Raw genomic sequence first — 17,394 nt, 5'->3', positions numbered from 1 at the left:
GCCCCTATGTAAGCTGGCCCAGCCTGCATCACATCCAGTACGGCAGACCTCTGGATGGAAGATACCTCTCCTCTGTGTGTTACCTTCTAAGTCAATAAAAGCCTTGTTTTGTTTCGCTAACATCGAGTCTCGGATTTATTGAGGCACATCACCCGGCTTAGCAGCACCGGCCGCGCCCTGTGTGCTCCACTCTCTCTCTCTCTCTCTCCTCTTCCCGACAACGCTGCTCGGCCCCGTTGAAAAGCCACCCGATCGAGCTCTAGCCCGCCGCAGCCCAGGAAGGATCAGTGTACTACCTGCCACCAGCCCGATTAGCTGGAACACCATAGACTGGATAACCAAGCCCAGCTCTCGACAGCCTCTCCTGCAAATCTTCGAATTCGATGAATCAGAGGGCGGTTGCCCACGGTCGACGCCCGTTTCTTCTGTTTGTTTGTTTTTTTCTTTTTGGATTTCTTCCTTCTGGCCTCGACCTCTAACAACTTCGCTTCAGGGATGGATCCCCGTGAGGTGGTGCAGAACTGTAGGTAAGTTCGGATCTGTTCGTCGCCAGTGTAACGGCCGTGTGTAATTGAGACACGGACTGCAGGAGTTGGTTATAACAGGTGTTTACTGAATGGAGACAAAACTGGAACTACTATACAAAGTTACTTCACAGGCTTATATACCGGGGTGGTCACTACTGGTACTGCAGTATACAGGGGCTGCAGCATATAGTTCCTTCTTCAAAGTACATACACTACAAATGCGCTCCACATATGTAGCCCAATCTTCGACTTCATTGTCGAACGCTGACACTGCCACTCTTCGGCATCCCTGGGTGTGGTTAGACTGGCTAAAATGGCGTCTCCCGCGCTCTCCCTTCTTCTCCGCTGGCTCAAAATGGCTTCTCCCGCGCTTCCCTTTCTTCCCGCGCTCGCCCTTCTTCTCCGCTGCGGCTTCAAAAATGGCGTCTCCCGCGCTCTCCCTTCTTCTCCGCGGCTCAAATGGCATCTCCTGTGCTTCCTTTCTTCCCCCGCAGACGCTGCTCGAGCCCTGGCTGCGCTCTGCACGTTTTCCTGTGCGCCTCTCTCGTTGCCGCCGCTCGGTCCTGAACCCCAGCTGTGCTTTACCCTCTCTCTCTCTTTTTGTTTTCCGTCAACGCCGCTCGGTCTTCAACCCCCAGCTGCGCCCTGTGCGCTTTACCCTCTCTCTTACCCAGTCGACGCTGCTCGGCCTTTTCTGTGCCGTCGGTCGGCTCCAGCCGCCGCTGTCCGGGAAGGGTCTGCGCTGTACTTGTTGCCAGCCTGTTGCTGGATCGTCGTGGCTGGAGAACCAAGCCCAGCTCTCAACAGCCTCCCCTGTGATGCTCACTCTCTGCCGGATGACTGGGCGGTTGCCCATGGTTGACGCCCGTGCTTCTGGCCTCGACTTTCTTCCACTGTCCTCCAGGAGCGAATCCTTGGGAGGAAATGCAGAGTTGCAGGTAGGTTCGAATTGACCTCGTCGCCACAATTAAATCTGTGAATCTTAAGGTATGGTGTTCTTCAATAAATAGACGGAGACTGCAGATCAACAATCAACAGGTGTTTACTGGATGAGGGTAGTCTAAAAACTATCAGTACAGATGCCTGCTCAGGGCTTATATACAGGTGTGGTCACTGCCGGTACTACAGTATACAGGAGCTGTAAAAGTAGTTCTCTCTTAAAAGGTACATACACTACAAGTATGAAATCCCTTCAGTATTCTCATTACCTTCTGTGGACAATCTAAAGCCTCCTAGTGCCTCTTGCAGTTGGCACTCTAGTGTTCTAGTGTCGCAGCCACAAAGTAAATATATCTTAAACCAATTAATCCACACTGTTAATTTGAAGAGGTAAATCCTCTGTTGATTTCACAGATGGTCATTTATCTCCCTCAAAACAAAGACAGGACCCATTTTGCACTCACTCTACCCAACGTAGAATAAAGTGCGCTGTTTAATGAAAAACACTTTGTATTGAAAGCATTGAGGGTTGTTGCACATATGTCGCCGATTCTTCATCGTCACTGGGTCAAAATCCTGGAACTCCCTCCCTAACAGCACTGTGGGAGTACCTTCACCACACGGACTGCAGTGGTTCAAGAAGGCAGCTCACCACCACCTTCTGAAACGCAACTAGATGTGGGCAATAAATGCCGGCCTTGCCAACAACGTCCACATCCCGAGAATGAATAAATAAAACTTGTTATAAACAAAGGCAGCACTGAGCACTGTGTCTAATCCAAGACTCAGGATTAAAGTCTCTGTCACATGCAGAAACAAACATCTCAGACTGACTGTGAGGGAGTTAAAGTACAAGCTGCAGGGGATCTAATCGGCAAAATTACATTCCGCAAGCGAGTTCCTCCCCTCCTCTTTTTGTGGTACTGACTCATGCTGGAGTACATAGAATAACAGAATGTACAGCACAGAAACAAGCCATTCGGCCCAGCTGGTCCATGCCAGTGTTTATGCTCCACACAAGCCTCCTCTCACTCCTCTCCATCTAACTCCATCAACATATCCTTCTATTCCCTTCTCCCTCATGCGCTTATCTAGCTTCCCCTTAAATGCATCTATACTATTCGCCTCAACCACTCCCTGTCATAGCGAGTTCCACATTCTCACCACTCTCTGGGTCAAGAATTTTCTCCTGAATTCCTATTGGATTTATTAGTGACTATCTTACATTGATGGCCCCTAGTTTTGGTCTCCCCCACAAGTGGAGGTGCAAGATCCAGCCCATAATTCCACTACAACTTCAAGTGGACGATCATTACATTGGCATCTCAGCTTTGTGCAGCAGGTTTCATTTTCACCAGTGCAGCAAAAGGGGAACTGCAGCTGAAAATCCCCACCAGGCAGGAAGCTCATAAACAAATTAACAGAGAGAGAGAAAGAGAGAGAGAGAGACACAGAGAGAGAGAGACGCACACACAGAAAGAGAGAGAGACGCACAGAGAGAGAGAGACGGACAGAAAGAGAGAGAGAGACACGCAGAGAGAGAGAGAGAGAGACGGACAGAGAGCGAGAGAGAGAGACGGACAGAGAGAGAGAGAGAGAGACGGACAGAGAGCGAGAGAGAGATGCACAGAGAGAGACGCAGAGAGAGCGAGAGAGACGCACACACAGAGAGAGACACGCACACAGAGAGAGACACGCACACAGAGAGAGAGAGAGAGAGACGGACAGAGAGAGACACACGCACACACAGAGAGACGGACAGACAGAGACAGACACACAGACACACACAGAGAGACAGACAGACACGCAGAGAGACGGACACACAGACACAGAGACACACACACAGACAGAGACATAGACAAACACAGACAGAGACACAGATAGACACACAGACAAAGAGAGACACACATACACAGACAGAGACACAGACAGAGAGAGAGAGAGACACACACACACACACAGACAGAGATACACAGACAGACAGAGAGAGAGACACACACACAGACAGACTAGCCAAGCTGTTCCAGTACAGATAAAACACTGGCATCTATCCGACAATGCGGAAAACTGTCCAGGTATGTCCTGTCCACAAAAAGGAGGGCAAATCCAACCCGGCCAATTACCACCCAACAGTCTACTCTCAATCATCAGCAAGTGATGAAAGGTGTCGTTGACAGTGCTATCAAGCGGCACTTTCTCACCAATAACCTGCTCACTGATGCCCAGTTTGGGTTCTGCCAAGACCACTTGGCTCCCGACCTCATTGCAGCCTTGGTCCAAACATGGACAAAGGAGCTGAATTCCAGAGGTGAGGTAAGAGTGACGGCCCTTGACATCAAGGCATCATTTGACCGAGTGTGGCATCAAGGAGCCCTAGTAAAACTGAAGTCAATGGGAATCAGGGGAAAACTCTCCACTGGCTGGAGTCATACCTAGCACAAAGGAAGATGGTTGTGGTGGTTGGAGGTCAATCATCACAGCCCTAGGACATCGCTGCAGGACTTCCTCAGGGCAGTGTCCTAGGCCCAACCATCTTCAGCTGCTTCATCAATGACCTTCCCTCCAACATAAGGTCAGAAATGGGGATGTTCGCTGATGACTGCACAGTGTTCAGTGCCATTCACAACTCCTCAGATAATGAAGCAGTTCATGCCCACATGCAACAAGATCTGGACGACGTTCAGGCTTGGGCTGATAAGTGGCAGGTAACATTCACGCCACACAGGTGACAGGCAATGACTTTTATAGATATGTGAAGAGAAAAAGAGAAAAAGATTGGTGAAGTCAAGCGTAGGTCCCTTGCAGTCAGAATCAGGGGAATTTATAACGGGGAACAAAGAAATGGCTGACCAATTAAATACATATTTTGGTTCTGTCTTCACAAAGGAGGACTCAAATAACCTCCCAGAGATGTCGGGGAACATAGGGTCTGATGAAGGGGAGGAACTGAAAGAAATCAGTATTTGTAAGGAAATGGTGTTAAGGAAATTGATGGGACTGAAGGCCAATAAATCCCCAGGGCCTGATAATCTACATCCTAGGGTACTTAAGGAAGTGGCCCTAGAAATAGTAGATGCATTGCTGATCATCTTCCAACATTCAATAGACTCTGGAACAGTACCCATGGATTGGAGGGTAGCTAATGTTACCCCACTATTCAAAAAAGGTGGTAGGGAAAAAACGGGGAAGCCTGACATCGGTAGTGGGGAAAATGCTAGAGTCCATTATAAAAGATGTAAAAGCAGAGCACTTGGAAAACAGTGACAGGATCGGACAAAGTCAACATGGATTTACAAAAGGTAAATCGTGCTTGACTAATCTACTGGAATTTTTTGAGGATGTAACTGGTAAAATAGATAAGGGAGAACCAGTGGATGTGGTGTATTTGGACTCTCAGAAGGCTTTCGATAAGGTCCCGCATAAGAGATTAGTGTGTAAAGTTAAAGCACATGGGATTGGGGGCAAGGTATTGACTTGGATAGAAAACTGGTTGGCAGACAGAAAGCAAAGAGTTGGAATAAACGGGTCTTTTTCCGAGTGGCAGGCAGTGACTAATGGGGTACCACAGGGATCAGTCCTTGGACCCCAGCTATTCACAATATATATTAATGATCTAGACAAGGGAACTAGATGTAATATCTCCAAATTTGCAGACGACACAAAGCTGGGTGGGCGTGTGTGCTGTGAGGAGGATGCTGAGAAACTCCAGGATGATTTGGACAGGTTGGGTGATTGGGCAGAAGCATGGCAGATGCAATATAACGTGGATAAATGTGAGGTTATCCACTTTGGTGTCAAAAACAGGAAGGCAGATTATTATCTGAATGGCAATAGATTGGGAGAAGGGGAAGTACAACGAGACCTGGGTGTCCTTGTGCACCAGTCGCTGAAGGTAAGCATGCAGGTGCAGCAGGCGGTTAAGAAGGCAAATGATATGTTGGCCTTCGTAGCGAGAGGGTTTGAGTACAGGAGCAAGGATGTCTTGCTGCAGTTGTACAGGGCCTTGGTGAGACCACATCTTGAGTATTGTGTGCAGTTTTGGTCGCCTTATCTGAGGAAGGATGTTCTTGCCATGGAAGGAGTTCAGCGAAGATTCACCAGGCTGATACCTGGGATGGCAGGAATGACGTATGAGGAGAGATTGGGTCGATTGGGCTTGTACTCGTTGGAGTTTAGAAGAATGAGAGGGGATCTCATTGAAACTTATAAAATTCTGACAGGACTGGACAGACTAGATGCAGGAAGGATGTTCCTGATGGTCGGGGAGTCCAGAACCAGGGGTCACAGTCTAAGGATAAAGGGTATGCCATTTAGGACAGAAATGAGGAGGAATTTCTTCACCCAGAGAGTGGTGAACCTGTGGAATTCTCTACCACAGAAGGCAGTAGAGGCCAATTCATTAAATATATTCAAGAAGGAGTTGGATATATTTCTTAAGGCTAAAGAGATCAAGGGGTATGGGGAGAAAGCAGGAACCGGGTGCTGAATTTGGATGATCAGCCATGATCACATTGAATGGCGGAGCAGGCTCGAGGGGCCAAATAGCCTACTCCTGCTCCTATCTTCTATGTTTCTATGTTTATCTCCAACATGCAAGAGTCTAACCACTTCCCTTTGACATTCAACGGCATTACCATCGCCAAATCCCCCACCATCAACATCCTGGGGGTCACCATTGACCAGAAACTTAACTGGACCAGCTACATAAATACTGTGGCAACAAGAGCAGGTCAGAGGCTAGGTATTCTGTGGCGAGTGTCTCACCTCCTGACTCCCCAAAGCCTTTCCACCATCTACAAGGCACAAGTAAGGAGTGTGATGGAATACTCTCCACTTGCCTGGATGAGTGCAGCTCCAACAACACTCAAGAAGCTCGACACCATCCAGGACAAAGCAGCCCGCTTGATTGGCACCCCATCCACCACCTTAAACATTCATTCCCTCCACCACTGGCGTACCGTGGCTGCAGTGTGTATCATCTACAAGATGCACTGCAGCAACCCGCCAAGGCATCTTCGGCAGCACCTCCCAAACCCGTGACCTCTTCCACCTAGAAGGACAAGGGCAGCAGGCGCATGGGAACACCAGCACCTCCAGGTTCCCCTCCAAGTCACACACCATCCTGCCTTGGAAATATATCACCGATCCTTCATCGTCGCTGGGTCAAAATCCTGGAACTCCCTCCCAACAGCACTGTGGGAGTACCTTCAGCACATGGACTGCAGCGGTTCAAGTAGGCGGCTCACCACCACCTTCTCAAGGGCAACTAGGGATGGGCAATAAATGCTGGCCTTGGCAGCGACGCCCACAGCCCGTAAACGAATAAAAAAAGACAGACACACACACACACAGAGACACGCACAGACAGAGAGAGACACAGAGACACAGGCAGCGAGAGCGACACTACTCCTTCTTAGACAGTCACTCAGAACCGAGGATGACTTGCTTCTCAGGTGACAGATGAGTCCAATGCAGGTGGGGCAGACAGTGGTTGAAGGGACAGGTGGGTGGGATGCTTGGGTTGACGTGCGCTCCTTGCGTTGCCTGCGCTTGGCTTCCGCTTGCTCCCGGCGAAGAGACTCGAGGTGTTCGGCGCCTTCTCGGATACTTCTCCTCCACTTTATGCGGTCTTGGGCCAGGGATTCCCAGGTGTCAGTGGGGATGTTGCACTTTTTCAAGGAGGCTTTGAGGGGGTCCTTGAAATGTTTCCTCTGCGCACCTGGGGCTCTCTTGCCGCGTCGGAGCTCCGAGTAGAGCACTTGTTTTGGGAGTCTCATATCAGGCATGCGGACAATGCCTGACCATCGGAGCTGATCGAGCGTGGTCAAAGCTTCGATGCTGGGGATGTTGGCCTGAGCGAGAACACTGATGTTGGTGCGCCTATCCTGCCAATGAATTTGCAGGATCTTGCGGAGGCAGCGTTGGTGGTACCTCCATGGTCCATGTCTGAGGCATACAGCAGGGCGGGCATTACTGCTGCTCTGTAGACCATGGGCTTAGTGCCGGGTTTGAGGTCCTGGTCTTCAAACACTCTCTTCCTCAGGCGACCGAAGGCTGCACTGGCACACTGAAGGCGGTGTTGGACTTCGTCATTGACGTCTGCCTTTGTTGACAGCAGGCTCCCGAGGTATGGAAAGTGGTCCACGTTGTCCAAGGCCTTGTCGTGGATTTTGATCATCGGGGGGGCAGTACTGTGTGGCTGGGGCAGGTTGGTAGAGGACCTTTGTCTTACGGATGTTTAGTGTAAGGCCTATGCTCTCGTCCGCTTCAATGAAGGTGTTGATGATAGTTTTGAGTTCGATCTCCGATTGAGCGCAGACGCAAGCGTCGTCTGCATACTGTAATTCAACAACAGAGGATGGGACGACCTTGGATCTGGACTGGAGGCGATGGAGGTTGAACAGTTTCCCGTTTGTGCTGTAAATTAGCTCCACTCCAGCAGGGAGCTTACTGAGGGTGAGATGGAGCATTGCAGAAAGGAAGATCGAGAAGAGCGTTGGTGCAATGGCACAGCCTTGCTTGACCCCGGTTCGTACATGAATTGGGTCTGTGGTGGAACCGTTGGTCAGGATCACGGCTGGCATGTCGTCATGAAGCAGGCAGAGGATGGTGACAAACTTTTGAGGGCAGCCGAATTTGAGGAGGACACTCCATAATCCCTCACGGTTGACAGTGTTGGCCGCCTTTGATCTCACAAAGGCCTTCATGTACAGTGGTTGGTGCTGTTCCCTGCATTTCTCTTGTAATTGACGTGCGCTGAAGATCATGTCCATTGTGCCCCTTAATGGGTGGAATCCGCATTGCGACTCTGGGAGGAGCTCTTCGGCCACTGGGAGAAAGCGATTGAGGAGGATTCTTGCGATGACTTTCCGTGTGGCAGACAGCAGGGAAACTCCTCTAATTACCGCAATCGGACTTGTCACCTTTCTTGAAGATGGTCACAATTATGGCGTCTCGGAGATCCCCTGGCATGCTCTCCTCCTTCCAGATAAATGAGTTCATGAATTTGCGCCAGTAGTGCTTCTCCGCAATGCTTTAGTGCCTTGGCAGGGATTCCATCTGCTCCTGAGGTCTTGTTGTTCTTCAGTTGTCGGATGGCCTTTTCAACCTCATGCCGGGCTGGGGTTGTGCTGAGATGGTGGCGGGTATCATGCTGCGGGATGGAGTTGAGGACATTCGCGTTGAAGACAGAGTCTCGGTTAAGGAGATCTTCGAAGTGCTCCTTCCAGCGGGCACTGGCTGCCTCTATGTCCTTGATGAGTACCTCTCCGTTCTTGGCCTGCAGTGGGGTAGGACCTTGGGTGCTTGGGCAGTAGATGGTCTTGACTGCGCTAAAGAATCCACGCACGTCATGGTTGTCGGCTAGCTGCTGGATCTCCTGCACTTTCTCCACCCGCCACCTGTTCTTTAGGTCACGAGTTTGTTGTTGGACCTCGGCCTTCAGGCGTCTGTAGAGCTGCTTTCTTGCTCTCGAGTTCTGTTGCAGTTTCCAGATCAGGAATGCCTTGCGCTTGCGACTTATTAGCTCCTGGATCTCCTGGTCATTCTCGTCGAGCCAGTCTTGGTGTTTCCTGGTCGAGTGACCGAGCGTCTCTTCACAGGTGCTGATTATGGAGGCCTTGAGTGCAGACCAGACGCTGTGGGCACTCTGTGTCTCTGAATCCCTGGGAGTCGTTAGGTTGTTTGTGAGGCACAGGCTGAATAGGGCTTTCTTAGCGGGGTCTTTGAGTGCTCCAGCGTTGATTTTCCTGCGGCATTGTTTCTGTTGCCGCCGCTGTTTTGGGGCTACATTGATGGAGATAACAGAACGGATTAGGCGGTGGTCTGTCCAGCAGTCGTCAGCTCCTGTCATGACGCAGGTGATGCGGACGTCCTTGTGGTCCCACGCTTGGACGATGACGTAGTCCAGCAGATGCCAGTGCTTGGAGCGAGGGTTTTGCCATGAAGCCTTGTACTTGTCTCTCTGATGGAACAAGGTGTTGGTCATGACAAGGCCATGTTATAAGCATTGTGTCAGGAGGAGGGTACCATTGGAGCCGGCTTTCCCTACCCCCTCTCTGCCGATCACACCTCCCCAGAGGTCTGTGTCCTTTCCAACTCTGCCATTAAAGTCACCAAGGAGGATCAACTTGTCGCCTGTTGGGACTCGGGACAGGATTGTTCGAGGCTGGAGTAGAATTCCTCTTTGGTCTCGTCTGTGGCTTCCAGTGTTGGGACATACACACTGATGACCGTAGCGCACTGGTTCCGGGCTAGGGTGAGCCGTAGAGTCATGAGGCGTTCGTTTATTCCACAAGGGGAGTCTCTGAGACGCCCAACTAGTTCATTTTTTATGGCGAAGCCGACCCCATGGAGGCAGCATTCTTCTTCAGGTTTGCCTTTCCAGAAGAAGGCGTAACCACCGCCTTGCTCCTTGAGCTGGCCTTCCCCTGCCCGCCGGGTCTCACTTAGGGCGGCGATGTCTATGTCGAAAAGTCTGAGCTCCCAGGCAACGATAGCAGTACGACGTTCCGGTCTGTCACTGTTGGGGCTGTCCATGAGGGTCCTGACATTCCAGGTCCCGAACTTCATTTTAAAGGGTGGAAGATGCCTGTGCGTGAATTCTTTTAACGTGGGGTGGCCGTTATACACCAGCTACCACACGGGCTTGACAGAGCAAGGTCTTGGTCCAATGGCAAGGGGATCCAAGACGATTGGAGACCAGGCTCTGCTACATCGGCCTAGCACACACACACACAAACATACTCCTACTGTCCTCCTCCCTCCTTCCCGCAGGACAGACAAAGACACAGACAGAGAGACACAGACAGAGAGACACAGACAGAGAGACACACATAGAGAGAGAGAGAGAGACACACACACAGAGAGAGACACAGAGAGAGAGACAGAGAGACACACACAGACAGACACACACAGACAGACACAGAGAGACACACATATACACAGAGACACACACAGACAGACACACACAGACACGGGCAGAGAGGGAGACACACACAGACACGGGCAGAGAGGGAGACACACACAGACACGGGCAGAGAGAGGGACACACACAGACACGGGCAGAGAGAGGGACACACACAGACACGGGCAGAGAGAGGGACACACACAGACAGAGAGAGGGACACACACAGACACGGGCAGAGAGACAGACACAGACACGGGCAGAGAGAGAGACAGACACAGACACGGGCAGAGAGAGAGACAGACACAGACACGGGCAGAGAGAGAGACAGACACAGACACGGGCAGAGAGAGAGACAGACACAGACAGAGAGAGAGACAGAGAGAGAGAGAGACAGACACAGAAAGACAGAGGGAGCGAGAGAGAGAGGGACACACAGACACAGGCAGAGAGAGACACAGACACGGGCAGAGAGAGGGACACACACAGACACAGAGAGGGACACACACAGACACAGAGAGGGAGACAGACACGGGCAGAGAGGGAGACAGACACAGACACGGGCAGAGAGGGAGATAGACAGAGAGAGAGAGAGAGAGAGAGAGACACAGAGACAGACACAGGCAGAGAGACACACACAGACACGGGCAGAGAGAGAGAGACACACACAGACACAGAGAGGGAGACACACACAGACACAGAGAGGGAGACACACACAGACACAGAGAGGGAGACAGACACCGGCAGAGAGAGGGACAGACACAGACACGGGCAGAGAGAGAGACAGACAGACAGACGGAGACAGAGAGAGAGAGAGGGAGACAGAGAGAGACAGAGAGAGGGACAGACACAGGCAGAGAGACAGACACAGACAGACAGAGAGAGACAGACACAGACAGACAGACACAGACACAGACAGACAGAGGGACACGCACAGACAGAGAGAGGGAGAGGGACACACACAGACATGGGCAGAGAGAGAGAGGGAGAGAGAGAGAGAGAGAGAGGGAGACACACAGACACGGGCAGAGAGAGAGAGGGAGACACACACAGACAGACACGGGCAGAGAGAGACAGACACAGACAGAGCTCCAAATACTGAGGCAGAGAGAAGAAAACTGACGAAAGAAGCCTGCACATAAACATAAAAATTAACTTCAACCTTCACCCCGTCAATTTAACACCAGGAATTTCAGATAAAGCCATTTTCTGTACCTAATCCCAAACATTCGGCACGTGTGTTTATTTTGCTGGAGGAGTAAAGATCCATTTAAAACTTATTCTGAAGTCAGACTCGGGCACTTTGCTCACCAACCTGGAGTGCCCCTCCCTTCAGTTAACAAGAGAGTCAAACCGACACAGAACAGCGCAGTTGTAAAGCAACAGCTGAGAAGAACGAACGACAGTGAGGTGAGTGGAGATTAAAGTGGGAGGCGAGATTTTGACATGGGCCGGAATATTTATTTTAAAAGGTTATTTAGACAGCGGCAGCTTTAGTGCGAGGGGTCACCAGGGCTGGGGCCTGGGGCCTGTTGGGAGGACCCGGCTCCAGCTCAGTGCTTCACAACCGAATTATATGCCACAAGATTGCTGCCTCTGAGAAGCCGAAACCCCTGCTCCCCACGTTAAACTCATGAAGGCATAACTTTGTACCGCGATCGAATGACTTGCAGCTGAATTTAGCTTCAAAACCACCGAGTATAATTCAACAGAGCAGCCCTGCCTCGACCTCACCAGTAATGAGGAGCTTCCGCTATATTCCTATTTCTGTCCCGTCACCCTCGCAAGTCTCGGCTAAACAAATTTCTGCTCCTGACCAGCATTTCTTGTTTTAAAAAAAAAATGTATTTAAAACCCACGGTGGTTGCAATGACCAACGTGGCAGCGAGAATTGGGAGAGTATTTAAGGAATGGTCCATTCTTTGCTCTTCCAAAGCAGCCTGAGGTTTAATTGAATCTTATTTGCTTTATAGACCCTTTCTAACTCGGATGTGTCAGAGACATTCCCAGCACTTTAGTCTGCACCACATTTCAGCATACCTGACGCACTGTTTGCCTCCCTTCTGCCATGGCTTCTCGGGCTGTTTGCTCTGTGAAATACTCAACACTTGTTTTATATGAGCAAGTGAAATTGAAAGTAATTTGGAAAGGTTTTAATGCGCTGCCTCTGGATTTTTTTAAAAAACAAGAACAACTGGTTGAACTTTCAGTTATAATGTGCAAAGCAGGCTTCAAACTGATCAGCTTAAGGAGTTACTGTTTAATTTTTTTTCTCCTTTGTACGCCTGTGTAGTTACTGGGTGGCTGGGTTACTTGCTCTCTTGGGCATTTGCCAATGTAACCTGCAGCTAGGATCAATGTTCCCCCTCATTTTTTTTTCTCGTGCACAGCCCCTTTAACTGGCTGCGCAGCCCGTTCAATTTTTCTACCACATAGGAAACATAGAAACATAGAAGATAGGAGCAGGAGTAGGCCATTCGGCCCTTCGAGCCTGCTCCGCCATTTAATGAGATCATGGCTGATCATCCAAATTCAGTACCCAGTCCCTGCTTTCTCCCCATATCCCTTGATCCCTTTAGCCTTAAGAAATATATCCAACTCTTTCTTGAATATACTTAATGAACTGGCCTCCACCGCCCTCTGTGGCAGAGAATTCCACAGGTTCACCACTCTCTGGGTGAAGAAATTCCTCCTCATTTCAGTCCTAAATGGCTTACCCCTTATCCTTAGACTATGACCCCTGGTTCTGGACTCCCCGGCCATCAGAAACATCCTTCCTGCATCTAGTCTGTCCAGGCCTGACAGAATTTTATAGGTTTCAATGAGATCCCCTCTCAATCTTCTAAATTCCAGCTGGGTGGCACAATTGCCATGCATATCCTAGCCAGTGAGCGACCGTGTGGGCGCACGGCTTAGCAGGACGGTTGGCTAGGATATGCATGGCAATTGTGCCACCCCGCCCACCACCATTTCCTTAGTAAAACACCAGAGTCACTACACCTCCAGTGCCAGTACTGAGGGAGTGCTGCACTGTCAGAGGTGCCGCCTTTTGGATGAGACGTTAAACCGAGGCCCCCGTCTGCTCTCTCAGGTGGATGTAAAAGATTCCATGGCACTATTTCGAAGAAGAGCAGGGGAGTTCTCCCCGGTGTCCTGGCCAACATTTATCCCTCAACCAACATCACTAAAACAGATTACCTGGTCATTTATCACATTGCTGTTTGCGGGAGCTTGCTGTGCGCAAATTGGCTGCTGTGTTTTCTACATTACAACAGTGACTACACTTCAAAAAGTACTTCATTGGCTGTAAACCGCTGAGGTCATGAAAGGCGCTATATAAATGCAAGTTCTTTCTTCTTTCCTCTTTCGTTAGTAGCATGCCCATGATCCAAAACTTCTCACATCCTGTGTAACCTGTGTGAATCCGTGTGCTATGCCAACACATTGTAGCACCTGCTCACTCTTCGGAGTTTTGTTTTCTGAAATAAAGTTAATTACTGGCTGGAGTTTTCTGGGGTGGTAGCGGGCATGATCAGTGGCGGGTTGGGTGGGACAATTGTCATTTTTGACAGTGGGTCGGGAACCCGCTGTCATCCCGCCCCCCACTGCCTTTCCCCCAAGTGCGTCCGTCATCGTGGAGCCGACCCGACCGGCAGTGACGGGCGACCCAATTGAAATCATCATCAGGTAGTTTAAGAGCCTTTTTCCCCCCCATCATTTTAAATTTCCCTGCATGGCTACGGGATTCACGCAGCTCGGGAACCATGTCTGTCAACCTGAGGCGGGAGTTCTGTGGCCATTGCTCCAGCTGATTACTTGACAGCATCAAATGTGCAGTAAAAGCCCCCACCTGACAGATGATCACTTTCCTCAGGCAGAAGCTGTTGCTCAGTCCATTCCCAGCACAGATTCTGCAGGCGGCAAGTCTTTCCAGCAAAGTCTCCATCCAGTCTCACCTCCATTGGAAAAACCTCTCTCACCATTCACAGAATGCTTCTGTCATCTGTACTTCACCTGCCATCTATTCTTTCAACATGGGCGCTGTTTATACTGTCTCACCTTGGTCCTCAGAATCGGACCACGATCAGCCACAACACCAGCAGCACCAACAACAACAAAAACACCAACCTTCTCCGCAATCACCTGCTGCTGCACAGGACACAGGGCATCAGCACCCGACCACATTGCTGTCTGGGAGGCCAGGGATGGTCTCATCATGGCCAGATTTAGTTAACTTTACACTGTGCACTCATATGGCTGCCACATGATGCACCAGGTTGGCACCACCCCACACCAATGCCATAAAGCATCCCTACAATGACCAAGCCATTCCTTTCACACTCACCACCATTGGGGGGGGGGGGGGGGGGTACCGTTATGTCTCACCATTCACTGCAACTCGCTAAACCACTTCCAAAGATGCACACAAATCTGTCCAAGACCGGAAAGTGTTGAAAATAAAGATTTTATGTTTTGACACCACATTAACAGAAACTTTACATAAACATTGGATAAAACACCCAAGTGCCTACCCTTGTGTTGTTAGTTGGTATGATTGGACTAGGATGAGTGTGAGGGGTGGCTAGTGAGATGAGGATGTGATAATGTAGATGGAGAGAGAGGGATGGGTGGAGGTGCAAGGTATGTTGGTGTGAGTAAGGATGTGCAGGAGTAGGGTAGGGAAGGCAGAGTGATGGGGATGTGATGAGAGGCACAGCAGGATGAAGTTGAGTGTGGCTTTGTACTAATGTTTCTTGAACTAATGAGATAATTGAAATGTTTGCGGCACTGCACCCAGGTCCTCCTGAACACATCCCTGCTTGTGACCTCCTCTGCAATCTGCAACCAGGCTGTTTTGATCTCCTGGGGAGGTCTCTTCTGCTCATCGGAAGGGAAGAGGACCTCCCTGCGTGCTCTCACTCCCTCCATAAGCATGTGGAGGGAGCCACCGATGATCCTGGGTGTAGCCCTGTGCCTCTGTGCAATTATTGTCAGTGTTTGCAGTACTCCAATGCTGTACTGCACTGACAGCACTCTGTTAGATTAAACTTTAAATCTAATGTGGCCACGGTCCCTCTAAAGATCCTGGCTGAAAATGTGTTATGAACGAGGTCACCAGACCCGCTCTTTCTCATTGGGCCGGGTAACGTGCTGGGTGGGCTTAATAGGCCCCATTAAGGTAAGTTCATTTTCAACAGTGGGACAGAAGGTAAGTTCATTTTCAACAGTGGGACAGAAGGTAAGTTCATTTTCAACAGTGGGACAGAGCCAGCAGCGGGGTTGTGACCCGACCCACCGACCTCCCGCACGGGACACGTCCAGGTAGGCAAAATTCCGGCCACTGTCTTATTATGGTGGATGACTATTTGATTAGGAGCAGAACAGGGTTATAAGGATATAAATACAGGTAGAGGTGATTGAACACCATGTAGAACAACTATCATGTCAAGGAAAGCAAACTGGTCTAGCAAATCCAGTGGATCAGGGTCTAGTTTACCTTTATTCTCTTGGGGAGGCGGAGGGCAATAACAACAGCTTGCATTTATATAGCACCTTTAGTGTAGTAAAACATCCCAAGGTGCTTCACAAAAATGTTATCAAACAAACTTTTTGACACCGAGCCATATAAGGAGCTATCAGGACAGATGATTAAAAGCTTGGTCAAAGAGGTAGGTTTTCAGGAGTGTCTTGAAGGAGAGTGAGATAGAGAGGGGGGGGGCAGGGGGAAAGAGGTTTACGGAGGGAATTCCAGAGCTTAGGGCCTCGGCAGCTGAAGGCACAGCCACCAATGGTGGAGCAATTAAAATTGGGGATGCGTAAGAGGCCAAAATTGGAGGCGCGCAGAGATCTCGGATGGTTGTAGGGCTGGAGGGGATTACAGCGATAGGGAGGGGCGAGGCCATGGAGGGATTTGAAAACAAGGATGAGAATTTTAAAATTTAGGCGTTGCCGGATCCGGAGCCAATGTAGGTCAGCGAGCACAGGGGTGATGGGTGAACGGGACTTGGTGCGAGTTAGGATACGGGCAGCAGAGTTTTGGATGACCTCAAGTTTATGTAGGGCGAAAGATGGGAGCCCGGTCAGGAGAGAATTGTATTAATCAGGTCTAGAGGTAACATAGACATGGATGAGGGTTTCAGCAGCAAATGAGTTGAGGCAGGGGCAGAGTCAGGCGATGTTACGGAGGTGGAAGTTGGCGGTCTTAGTGACGGAGCAGATGTGTGGTCGGAAGCTCATCTCGGGGTCAAATATGACAGCAAGGTTGCGAACAGTCTGGTTCAGCCTCAGACAGTTGCCAGGGAGAGGGATGGAGTCGGTGGCTAGGGCATGGAGCTTGTGGTGGTGACCATAGATAATGGCTTTGGTCTTCCCAATATTTAGTTTGAGGAAAGTTCTGCTCATCCAGTACTGGATGTCAGACAAGCCGTCTGACAAATCACAGGACTCGAGGGAGGTGGTGAACATATTCTGATACAAAAGCAAAATACTGCAGATGCCGGAAATCTGAAAGGTTTCTGACGAAAGGTCATCGACCTGAAACGTTAATAGTTTCTCTCTCCACAGATGCTGCTTGACCTGCTGAGTATTTCCAGCATTTTCTGATTTTATTTCATGTATTCTGATATAGGTTTAAAGTCTAAACATCACAGAACATCAAATAGGGAATTTAGAAGAAACTTCTTTACCCAGAGAGTGGTGAGAATGTGGAACTCGCGAACAGAGTGGTTGAGGCAAATAGTATAGATGCATTTAAGGGGAGGCTAGACAAGCATATGAGGGAGAAGGGAATAGAGGGTTAGGCTGATAGTTAGAAGAATGGGAGGAGGCGCGAGTGGAGCATAAACACCGGCATGGACTGGTTGGGCCAAATGGTCTGTTTTTGTGCTGTATATCCTATGTAATCCTATGCAACAAAAAATGCCAAGCAGTGGGGGAAAAGGTGTCCCAGATCCAATTAATGTAGATAATTCTGTGTATTTGGAGCTTAAGAATTGAACACACTGCTATTGCCAAGTCACTCAT

General features: G+C 49.9%; 1 pseudogene across 1 annotated transcript in view; it reads right to left on the bottom strand.

Annotated features, from left to right (window-relative positions):
- LOC147116976 (NEDD8 ultimate buster 1-like) overlaps nucleotides 1-12,496 on the bottom strand; it is an 88,190-nt pseudogene extending 75,694 nt beyond the window's left edge. Inside the window, exon 1 of the transcript XR_015078338.1 lies at nucleotides 12,412-12,496. The product of XR_015078338.1 is annotated as an NEDD8 ultimate buster 1-like (transcript). The remainder of the gene's footprint in view (nucleotides 1-12,411) is intronic.
- Between the last annotated feature and the right edge of the window lie 4,898 nt (nucleotides 12,497-17,394).

The sequence above is a fragment of the Somniosus microcephalus genome, chromosome 5 (genome assembly GCF_052327205.1).
Source record: "Somniosus microcephalus isolate GS21.2 chromosome 5, FLI_Smic_1.0, whole genome shotgun sequence".
In the NCBI taxonomy this organism is placed as follows: Eukaryota; Metazoa; Chordata; class Chondrichthyes; order Squaliformes; family Somniosidae; genus Somniosus; species Somniosus microcephalus.
The sequence above is the reverse complement of the archived record's forward strand: the minus strand, read 5'-3'. Positions and strand labels throughout refer to the sequence as shown.